The sequence below is a fragment of the Rosa rugosa genome, chromosome 4 (assembly GCF_958449725.1).
Source record: "Rosa rugosa chromosome 4, drRosRugo1.1, whole genome shotgun sequence".
In the NCBI taxonomy this organism is placed as follows: domain Eukaryota; kingdom Viridiplantae; phylum Streptophyta; class Magnoliopsida; order Rosales; family Rosaceae; genus Rosa; species Rosa rugosa.
In genome coordinates, this window is record NC_084823.1 from 53453247 (window position 1) to 53465563 (window position 12317).

The following is a 12317-nucleotide window of genomic DNA, read 5'->3' on the forward strand; positions in this document are numbered from 1 at the left end:
CCGATTGCTTGAGCACGAAAAGTTAGTTTATTTTGAGGGAAGCTCAAAATGAGCCTTGCGACGAGACGCGGACATTCCCCATGCTGCGGTTCCCTCCGGTCCGTTCCTCTACGACATACACATAAAATCTGACGGTATGTAAATTGTAAGTAAATGAGAGAGAAAGACTGTTTATGGCTTACACACCGTCCTATTCTGTCACGCCCCGAATTTTGAATAATCAATTCAAATCCGAAACATGAATAATAACAAATTACAACTAACATCCTGGGATTTTTTTCTCACAAACAACCACACTTCACAACTCTCAAATTTACAATAACCCAAATCCTCAAGTTATTTATTACAGCACACTCCCACCAAATCAAATTGTAATGCTCAAATGAGCTTAACTCGCCTCACTATTACAATTGCTGTAAAACTATAACCATTGCTCTAACCGCACGATCACCGTCCTGGTTCTCCTGTCCTGTAGGATTACCCGCTACACAATTTGAATAGTGTACCGGGAGTTGCAACAACACAAAACCCGGTAAGCTTTTTACAGCCAGTATGAGTAAACAAGAAAGAACTGTTGATTTATTAAATTACAATTCAAGTAAAATTCAACAGTATTACGTCTGCAAAGAGACATCAAACCACTCATGGAAAACCACAAGGAATACATTTTCACAATCCTCAAATCACAATACACCACACTGGTCCTGCAAACACCCAACCCACATAACACCACTCTGGTCCATCCCAATAATACGTTAGAGCTCTAACTGCCTCGTTACCTCTGACACCTTGGCCTAGGGTCAAGCAACGGCAAAAATACTTCGGTTAACACTATAACCGTCGCGCTTTGGACATCCCCATCCTCAGCACCATATACTTCGGTTAATAATAAACCGTCGCACTTTGGACATCCCCGTCCTCGGTACACAACTTCGGTTAATAATAAACCGTCGCACTTTGGACATCCCCGTCCTCAGTACACAACTTCGGTTAATAATAAACCGTCGCACTTTGGACATCCCCGTTCTCAGTACACAAACACTCCGGTTATCCATAACCGTCAAACTTCGGACACCTCGTCCTCAGAATCCTACATTCTCCAACTCTATACATACTCCAATGTAAATCATGAATATTAACAAGAACTCATCAATCATGATCATCACATATAAATATGATAAGTCAAATTTCAAACCATAATAAATAAATCATCACAATTCCACACTCTTCAATGTCACACCATTCCACATATAATCACGTAAATATATATATATATATATATATATACGTAATCACCCACTCAGGAATGACCACTAATACCAACTATAGTTCACACAAGAAAATCATGAAATTCATTTTGTATAATTAAATCATTTTACTTACCTATGGACCGTAGTTGATCAAGTCCATATGATTTAAAACAAATATTTATTCCATAAATATTTTCACACAATTACTACAGAAAATAAAGTAATTAAAGGTACTCGGTTCGTAATATGAACCACGTGAGGTTTACTCACCTCTAAATTCCCGCTGCGTCTTCTTAACAGCTCAAAATACAATTTCACGAATCGTCCGCCAAATCAAACCGTCGATCACCTAATCAAACATGACCTTAACTTAGCCAATAACTCAAAAACATAATCAAACGACAATCCAACGGTCGGATTGAAATTACATGATGATCCAACGGTCGGATCCTCACGGATCGCCTTCCTAATCACTGTTTTGCATTTACACGAAGATCCAACGGTCGGATCTTCGCCCATGACCACACAAAGCCACTGGGACAGTCATAAGATCATCATATCAAAACTACAAGTCCATCTGACGGTCCTAACTTCACAGATCACAAATCTAACGATCGAAATCGATCTAAACTTAAAAATTCATAACTTAATCATACGATATCCAAAAATTGCGTATAATATATCGAAATGATCGTATTGAAATATAGAATCTGAAAATGTACAGAAACCATATTTTTGATCCCCGGAGGTGGCCGGAAAGGGCCGCCGGAGTTAGTGGCAGAGCCGCCGCCGACCACCACCAATGGTGTCGGGGCCGGGCTGCTCTTCTTCCTCTCATCATGCTTGACAACTTTCATAACTAGCACGAAGTCTGAAAATGACCGGAAGGGGTCGAAAATTACCTTGAACAGTATGAAGGTGGCCGGAATTTTCCAGAAACCGGCGAGAAACTGCAGAAAACGGCGAGCTCCAATTCGACGTAAAAACGTCAATTTAAGGCTTCGATTCCTTCTGAAGAGTTGTTAAGAAACTCAAGAAGAACTCACTGGTTCAAGAATCACAGAAAAATATGGTCTGTAGCTCGAGATATACCGATCGAAAGCTTCGGTGGTCGGAAAAATTCCAGAATTTTGCAGAATCCGGCAAGGCTCGATTTCGACGTCAAAGCTTCAATTTCAGGCCTCGATGCCTTCTAGAGAGTTGTTAATAACATCAAGGGGAACCCACTGGAAAAAGAATCAATCAAAACGATGCACTACAGCTCGAGATATCTTGATCGATAGCTCCGGTCTCGTTCTTGGTTGGGTTTGACTTGCAGCCACTGCTACGGGCCACGCCGCCGTGTGAGGCTGCTTCTGGGAGTTTCAGGAAGTTGAGGCGAGCTTGTGGATGGATTTTGGTGAGGATTGGTGACCGGTAGCTTGAGATATCAAGCTTGTTTCCAAAACGAGCTCAAACCGGGCGGAGCTTCCCGCCGCCGCTGGTGGCCGTGTCACGGTGCAAGGCTGCCTCTGGCAGCTGCGCAAGGCTGAGACGAAGCAAAAGGAAGTGGTTCGACGCCGTTTGGTGGCCGGTGGAGGTAGAGAGAGACCGAAGAGCCTTTGCTCTGTTTTCGGTTTCGGTCGAGCGAGAGAGAGAAAGAAGAAAAAAAAAGAGAAAAAGAAAAAGAAGGAAGGAGACCCGGAGGAAAGGAAAAGGAAAAGGAAAAGGAAGAAAAAGAAATTTCTAAAAGAGAATCCGAGGAAAAGAGATTATAAAAAGAATCTCATATTTCCAAAATTCGTAACATAATCGTACGAACTCCAAAAATTTCGTTCGACATATGCACGCGATCATATCGACGAGCTCTACAACTTTTATGAAGGAAGTTTTTCCCAAATTCCGTACGTAGAAAAGTCGATTTTTCTTGAATCGCACAATTCGAGCTTTTGTTAAAACGAATATTTCGAAACTTCGATAATTCAAAAAGTTGAATTATTTCGGGTAATATTCGTGCAAAAGCACTTTAATCAATTCGCACAATTTCACGAGACGAAATGGAAAATTGCGGGTATTACAATCTACCCTCCTTAAAGAAATTTCGTCCCGAAATTTAATCGCGAGTCCATTTCTCCCGATTTAAAGTTTTCTGTAGTTTATACAGAATAAACTGTAGAAATTTTCGAAACTACTGCTCTACGTATAAAAATACGTCCGTATACTGAGTATATACAAGATTCCAAAAATAATGTAAGAGGTAAGTTTCGAACTCCTGACCTCAAACACGAAGGTCTTGCTCCCAACCACTGAAGCAAGAACTGCTTTCATTAATATATGCTCACTTGTTATATTTATTATGTCATAAGCGACATAAATAAAATATAAGTGGAGGCAAGTCTCGAACTCCAGACCCCCTAAACCAATGCTTCGCTCCCAACCACTGGAGCACAAGCTATGCTTAATATAATGTGTACAAACGTTAAACTTATTATGTCTTAAACGAACATAATAAAAATAAACGAGAGGCGAGGTTCGAACCTCAGACCTCTTGTACACGAACTTTACACTCAACCACTCGAGCACGGCTGCTCACGTTATTATCCATACCAATCCTTTTATTTAAACCAACTGTTTCAACAATTCGGCCCAAAACATCCAAGACTGTTGCAGAAACCCAGCCCAACGTATCCAAAACTGTTACAGAAATCCGGCCCAACTCATCCAAAACTGTTTCAGAAACTCGGCCCATCATGTCCAAAACTGTTTCTGAAACTCGGCCCATCAGGCCTCCACCCACAGCTACAGTGATGCCTTTATCCGAGACAGGCCCAAGTACGGCCCACTTGTGTCACGGCTTATCCCTTCCGTGATTTACGGCAGTCAAATCTGCTTTCGGCTACAGCTGTCTGCCACAGCGCCTCGAGGTTCCCTCGGTCCCCTTACACGCTCTCCACGCGTCAACAACTTTTCCGGGTTTCAGGGCGACTTTAATCCAACGCGTAGATTGAATCTCAGAGATCGTCCATCCAACGGTGGAGATCTGCTCACCTCGTTCTATAAATAGGTGCATCCTGGAGAAAAACTGTTCACACCAAAGAAAAGAAATTTTCCCCAGCCATTCTCTCTCAAACTCTGCAGTCTTCCTCTCGAAACTCAAATCCTTTCTTCATCAATTTCAATCCTTCTCTTCTGATCTTCTCTCCCATTTGAAGATTCGATTTCATCTTTCCTCTGAGAATCTCAGATCTCCAATCACCAGTTCAACAACTCCAATCCTTCTAACAAAATCTCCCTCAAACACTAACCCATGTATTCCTCGATATTCACATCCTCTCACCTCATGACCCAAGAGCCACGAACTCTGCAACTAATGGAGCTCCAAACCCCGCAACAAATGGAACCACAACAACAGCAACCAACAGAGGAGGGAGGAAACACCCAAGTAGCTGGAAGTAGTGCCAACATGGATTTCTGGCGAAGCCGTACCAGATGGATTCCTACTCCAGAACAAATAAGAATCCTCAAGGATCTTTACTACGTCAAGGGATTTAAGTGCCCATCTACAGAGCACATTCACGAGATCTGCCTCCAGCTGAACCAGTATGGACATGTTGAGGGTAAGAACATTTACTTTTGGTTCCAGAACGTTAGGGCTCGAGAGAAGCAGATGAATAGGTGTAATCAGGCTGCTCCAGTGCCCATGGGAACTAGTTCTCTTGGTACTGGTGGATCCATCGATCTCAATTTTGGGTCCACTGGTTCTACTGGTGCTGGTGGATCCATCGACATCAATTTTGGGCCAGCTGGTGGATCCATCGACATCAATTTTGGGTCCACTAGTTCTACTGATGATGGTAGATCCATTGATCTCAACTTTGGTTCCACCTATTCTACTGGTAATGAAGGATTTCTTGATTTAAATTTTGTTTCATAATCTTCCTCACACTTCAACACTAATACCAGTACAACTCTTTTGGCACAACAGGAGGACAAACATCCCTACAACAACGAGGAGGAGATCACCAGGAGGTTCAAACTCTTCCTCTGTTCCCCGTGCACGGCGAGGACGTCTTTGGTAACCTGAAGACTACTTCCGAGGAAGGTAGCGCATTTGGTTACTATTCTGGTGGCTCAGGCGGTTACCACAGTGGCTCAAACGTTTCTCTTGAGCTCAGCCTCAACCCATCCGGAGCTGCTGACTAGGCTTAGTATAGAATAGTCCTCGTTTCCCTTTTTGTAATATAAAATCAATAAGATTGTGTGCATGTTTTCTTTTCTTTTTGTTTAACCAACAACAACACCAAGGATCGAACCTTGGTCACTCAATACTCTTTTCAAAACCATCGAGAACTCTGCTGCACACATCTTTCATAATGATGCAATAAAAACAATCACTCAAAACCTAGCAATCAATTAAGTCACACAGAGGTCAAGCTAGTATCCTCTGAGTCAAACCAAACACAATAATTTCGTCGCTAGAATTAGGGATTGATAAAGCTAAACACTTCCTGAGTTAGTTAGGAAAAACCCACATCTTTAGAGTTACACTTACAACTCTAAAAAAAAATCTCGATCATTCCATCTATCAATTGCTTCAACAAGCAATATGTACCATCTTAGCATCCACTAATCGATACTAGTACAACACTCAGTATCTCACCCACGAATCACCTCACTGCTCATTTGGTGGTAAGTCAACATCTAGTGGTCAAAATTCTGTGATTATAGCACTTCACACTAACCACGTCATAATCCATAATCTGTCCTCACAACAGTATCTGGCCTCATAAATTAGTTATACAACCCTAGCACTCCTAGAGTTGAAAACAACGTTATTACCTAAGCTCATACATCAACACAATGTCTCTTCACAGTCAATCCTATCACGAGGTCATATCAATCTTTCCATAAGTCAACCATACACAAAATCCATCATAGTAACAACGAATTATGCATTACTACTCAACAATAGTCAGTGAAGCAGCACTCCACAATAATTTCCAATACCATCCGCAGACCTCAAACCACACCCCGACATTTAGCTAATATATAGTAGCTATCCTAAACACCAAACAACTGAGCATGAATGAATGCTCCATTATAACACAATTCCATCACTAAGCAACCAATAACTGCTAAGTATTCTTCAACTCAAAACATCTGCATATCCAACTAATGGAAAGTATCACAACTACTAGTCAAATACTCGTAACGACTTTAGATACAAGCATTGGTCAAACACCATGACCCCAACAACCAACGACTACAATGCACATAAGGATACTGTTTTTTTTTGTGGAAACCATCCTCAATAACTCCACCAGAGTTTAATCCAAAGGTTCCCATTCCTCAAAGGTTATAACTCAAAGAAGCTACACAAACTCCACCACTTCACTTACAAAGTCAACCTATGCCATGATCACTTAACATACTACCCTTATTAAAGGTAACATAAGTATCTCCCAAATTACATCACTACACTCGTACACCAATATAGTCTTGAGAATTCTGTCTCATAATCTCTCACACTCCTATCATCTTGAGTTGGTGAGATCAATTCTCTTTTCAACTATTCCTAGGGTCTCAATCTCTTTCACCATTTCAACCCAAGAATAACATCCATCACATCAACTACAGGTAGACTAGGCAACTCAACCTCTAATGCCTCCACCTCATCCTCAACTGTCTCCATAGAAAGATCCTGTCCCTACATCAGACTCGACCTCTACCTCACCGACTCATCAGAGTTAAATCCAGAGGTTCCTATTCCTCGAAGATCACAACTCGCGGAAACTAAACTTATTCTAATACGAGCTTAGTAGACAACTCTACCGTCCTACGGACTTACACGTTGTCTAGACCCCATACTAAGACATACCCAATGATTATACCAGTACCGAAGAGTATATGATGGGGATCCGCTGCAGACGGGCCATCACTCGGGAGGTACTGATTATCACCAAATATGTACCTTACGCTCTGATACCAAACTGTCACGCCCCGAATTTTGAATAATCAATTCAAATCCGAAACATGAATAATAACAAATTACAACTAACATCCTGGGATTTTTTTCTCACAAACAACCACACTTCACAACTCTCAAATTTACAATAACCCAAATCCTCAAGTTATTTATTACAGCACACTCCCACCAAATCAAATTGTAATGCTCAAATGAGCTTAACTCGCCTCACTATTACAATTGCTGTAAAACTATAACCATTGCTCTAACCGCACGATCACCGTCCTGGTTCTCCTGTCCTGTAGGATTACCCGCTACACAATTTGAATAGTGTACCGGGAGTTGCAACAACACAAAACCCGGTAAGCTTTTTACAGCCAGTATGAGTAAACAAGAAAAAACTGTTGATTTATTAAATTACAATTCAAGTAAAATTCAACAGTATTACGTCTGCAAAGAGACATCAAACCACTCATGGAAAACCACAAGGAATACATTTTCACAATCCTCAAATCACAATACACCACACTGGTCCTGCAAACACCCAACCCACATAACACCACTCTGGTCCATCCCAATAATACGTTAGAGCTCTAACTGCCTCGTTACCTCTGACACCTTGGCCTAGGGTCAAGCAACGGCAAAAATACTTCGGTTAACACTATAACCGTCGCGCTTTGGACATCCCCATCCTCAGCACCATATACTTCGGTTAATAATAAACCGTCGCACTTTGGACATCCCCGTCCTCGGTACACAACTTCGGTTAATAATAAACCGTCGCACTTTGGACATCCCCGTCCTCAGTACACAACTTCGGTTAATAATAAACCGTCGCACTTTGGACATCCCCGTCCTCAGTACACAAACACTCCGGTTATCCATAACCGTCAAACTTCGGACACCTCGTCCTCAGAATCCTACATTCTCCAACTCTATACATACTCCAATGTAAATCATGAATATTAACAAGAACTCATCAATCATGATCATCACATATAAATATGATAAGTCAAATTTCAAACCATAATAAATAAATCATCACAATTCCACACTCTTCAATGTCACACCATTCCACATATAATCACGTAAATATATATATATATATATATATATATACGTAATCACCCACTCAGGAATGACCACTAATACCAACTATAGTTCACACAAGAAAATCATGAAATTCATTTTGTATAATTAAATCATTTTACTTACCTATGGACCGTAGTTGATCAAGTCCATATGATTTAAAACAAATATTTATTCCATAAATATTTTCACACAATTACTACAGAAAATAAAGTAATTAAAGGTACTCGGTTCGTAATATGAACCACGTGAGGTTTACTCACCTCTAAATTCCCGCTGCGTCTTCTTAACAGCTCAAAATACAATTTCACGAATCGTCCGCCAAATCAAACCGTCGATCACCTAATCAAACATGACCTTAACTTAGCCAATAACTCAAAAACATAATCAAACGACAATCCAACGGTCGGATTGAAATTACATGATGATCCAACGGTCGGATCCTCACGGATCGCCTTCCTAATCACTGTTTTGCATTTACACGAAGATCCAACGGTCGGATCTTCGCCCATGACCACACAAAGCCACTGGGACAGTCATAAGATCATCATATCAAAACTACAAGTCCATCTGACGGTCCTAACTTCACAGATCACAAATCTAACGATCGAAATCGATCTAAACTTAAAAATTCATAACTTAATCATACGATATCCAAAAATTGCGTATAATATATCGAAATGATCGTATTGAAATATAGAATCTGAAAATGTACAGAAACCATATTTTTGATCCCCGGAGGTGGCCGGAAAGGGCCGCCGGAGTTAGTGGCAGAGCCGCCGCCGACCACCACCAATGGTGTCGGGGCCGGGCTGCTCTTCTTCCTCTCATCATGCTTGACAACTTTCATAACTAGCACGAAGTCTGAAAATGACCGGAAGGGGTCGAAAATTACCTTGAACAGTATGAAGGTGGCCGGAATTTTCCAGAAACCGGCGAGAAACTGCAGAAAACGGCGAGCTCCAATTCGACGTAAAAACGTCAATTTAAGGCTTCGATTCCTTCTGAAGAGTTGTTAAGAAACTCAAGAAGAACTCACTGGTTCAAGAATCACAGAAAAATATGGTCTGTAGCTCGAGATATACCGATCGAAAGCTTCGGTGGTCGGAAAAATTCCAGAATTTTGCAGAATCCGGCAAGGCTCGATTTCGACGTCAAAGCTTCAATTTCAGGCCTCGATGCCTTCTAGAGAGTTGTTAATAACATCAAGGGGAACCCACTGGAAAAAGAATCAATCAAAACGATGCACTACAGCTCGAGATATCTTGATCGATAGCTCCGGTCTCGTTCTTGGTTGGGTTTGACTTGCAGCCACTGCTACGGGCCACGCCGCCGTGTGAGGCTGCTTCTGGGAGTTTCAGGAAGTTGAGGCGAGCTTGTGGATGGATTTTGGTGAGGATTGGTGACCGGTAGCTTGAGATATCAAGCTTGTTTCCAAAACGAGCTCAAACCGGGCGGAGCTTCCCGCCGCCGCTGGTGGCCGTGTCACGGTGCAAGGCTGCCTCTGGCAGCTGCGCAAGGCTGAGACGAAGCAAAAGGAAGTGGTTCGACGCCGTTTGGTGGCCGGTGGAGGTAGAGAGAGACCGAAGAGCCTTTGCTCTGTTTTCGGTTTCGGTCGAGCGAGAGAGAGAAAGAAGAAAAAAAAAGAGAAAAAGAAAAAGAAGGAAGGAGACCCGGAGGAAAGGAAAAGGAAAAGGAAAAGGAAGAAAAAGAAATTTCTAAAAGAGAATCCGAGGAAAAGAGATTATAAAAAGAATCTCATATTTCCAAAATTCGTAACATAATCGTACGAACTCCAAAAATTTCGTTCGACATATGCACGCGATCATATCGACGAGCTCTACAACTTTTATGAAGGAAGTTTTTCCCAAATTCCGTACGTAGAAAAGTCGATTTTTCTTGAATCGCACAATTCGAGCTTTTGTTAAAACGAATATTTCGAAACTTCGATAATTCAAAAAGTTGAATTATTTCGGGTAATATTCGTGCAAAAGCACTTTAATCAATTCGCACAATTTCACGAGACGAAATGGAAAATTGCGGGTATTACAATCTACCCTCCTTAAAGAAATTTCGTCCCGAAATTTAATCGCGAGTCCATTTCTCCCGATTTAAAGTTTTCTGTAGTTTATACAGAATAAACTGTAGAAATTTTCGAAACTACTGCTCTACGTATAAAAATACGTCCGTATACTGAGTATATACAAGATTCCAAAAATAATGTAAGAGGTAAGTTTCGAACTCCTGACCTCAAACACGAAGGTCTTGCTCCCAACCACTGAAGCAAGAACTGCTTTCATTAATATATGCTCACTTGTTATATTTATTATGTCATAAGCGACATAAATAAAATATAAGTGGAGGCAAGTCTCGAACTCCAGACCCCCTAAACCAATGCTTCGCTCCCAACCACTGGAGCACAAGCTATGCTTAATATAATGTGTACAAACGTTAAACTTATTATGTCTTAAACGAACATAATAAAAATAAACGAGAGGCGAGGTTCGAACCTCAGACCTCTTGTACACGAACTTTACACTCAACCACTCGAGCACGGCTGCTCACGTTATTATCCATACCAATCCTTTTATTTAAACCAACTGTTTCAACAATTCGGCCCAAAACATCCAAGACTGTTGCAGAAACCCAGCCCAACGTATCCAAAACTGTTACAGAAATCCGGCCCAACTCATCCAAAACTGTTTCAGAAACTCGGCCCATCATGTCCAAAACTGTTTCTGAAACTCGGCCCATCAGGCCTCCACCCACAGCTACAGTGATGCCTTTATCCGAGACAGGCCCAAGTACGGCCCACTTGTGTCACGGCTTATCCCTTCCGTGATTTACGGCAGTCAAATCTGCTTTCGGCTACAGCTGTCTGCCACAGCGCCTCGAGGTTCCCTCGGTCCCCTTACACGCTCTCCACGCGTCAACAACTTTTCCGGGTTTCAGGGCGACTTTAATCCAACGCGTAGATTGAATCTCAGAGATCGTCCATCCAACGGTGGAGATCTGCTCACCTCGTTCTATAAATAGGTGCATCCTGGAGAAAAACTGTTCACACCAAAGAAAAGAAATTTTCCCCAGCCATTCTCTCTCAAACTCTGCAGTCTTCCTCTCGAAACTCAAATCCTTTCTTCATCAATTTCAATCCTTCTCTTCTGATCTTCTCTCCCATTTGAAGATTCGATTTCATCTTTCCTCTGAGAATCTCAGATCTCCAATCACCAGTTCAACAACTCCAATCCTTCTAACAAAATCTCCCTCAAACACTAACCCATGTATTCCTCGATATTCACATCCTCTCACCTCATGACCCAAGAGCCACGAACTCTGCAACTAATGGAGCTCCAAACCCCGCAACAAATGGAACCACAACAACAGCAACCAACAGAGGAGGGAGGAAACACCCAAGTAGCTGGAAGTAGTGCCAACATGGATTTCTGGCGAAGCCGTACCAGATGGATTCCTACTCCAGAACAAATAAGAATCCTCAAGGATCTTTACTACGTCAAGGGATTTAAGTGCCCATCTACAGAGCACATTCACGAGATCTGCCTCCAGCTGAACCAGTATGGACATGTTGAGGGTAAGAACATTTACTTTTGGTTCCAGAACGTTAGGGCTCGAGAGAAGCAGATGAATAGGTGTAATCAGGCTGCTCCAGTGCCCATGGGAACTAGTTCTCTTGGTACTGGTGGATCCATCGATCTCAATTTTGGGTCCACTGGTTCTACTGGTGCTGGTGGATCCATCGACATCAATTTTGGGCCAGCTGGTGGATCCATCGACATCAATTTTGGGTCCACTAGTTCTACTGATGATGGTAGATCCATTGATCTCAACTTTGGTTCCACCTATTCTACTGGTAATGAAGGATTTCTTGATTTAAATTTTGTTTCATAATCTTCCTCACACTTCAACACTAATACCAGTACAACTCTTTTGGCACAACAGGAGGACAAACATCCCTACAACAACGAGGAGGAGATCACCAGGAGGTTCAAACTCTTCCTCTGTTCCCCGTGCACGGC

The 12317-nt window shown here is 41.9% G+C and overlaps 2 long non-coding RNA genes across 2 annotated transcripts; both read right to left on the minus strand.

The window, feature by feature from the left end:
* Positions 1-278: 278 nt before the first annotated feature.
* Positions 279-4661, minus strand: LOC133706514 (uncharacterized). The gene is made up of 3 exons (XR_009844578.1): positions 2153-4661; positions 1521-1599; positions 279-484 (listed from the first exon to the last, which is right to left on the minus strand). It is a non-coding gene; the product is annotated as an uncharacterized LOC133706514 (long non-coding RNA).
* Positions 4662-7302: 2641 nt separating this feature from the next.
* LOC133706576 (uncharacterized) lies at positions 7303-11687 on the minus strand. The gene is made up of 3 exons (XR_009844619.1): positions 9179-11687; positions 8547-8625; positions 7303-7508 (listed from the first exon to the last, which is right to left on the minus strand). It is a non-coding gene; the product is annotated as an uncharacterized LOC133706576 (long non-coding RNA).
* Positions 11688-12317: the final 630 nt, after the last annotated feature.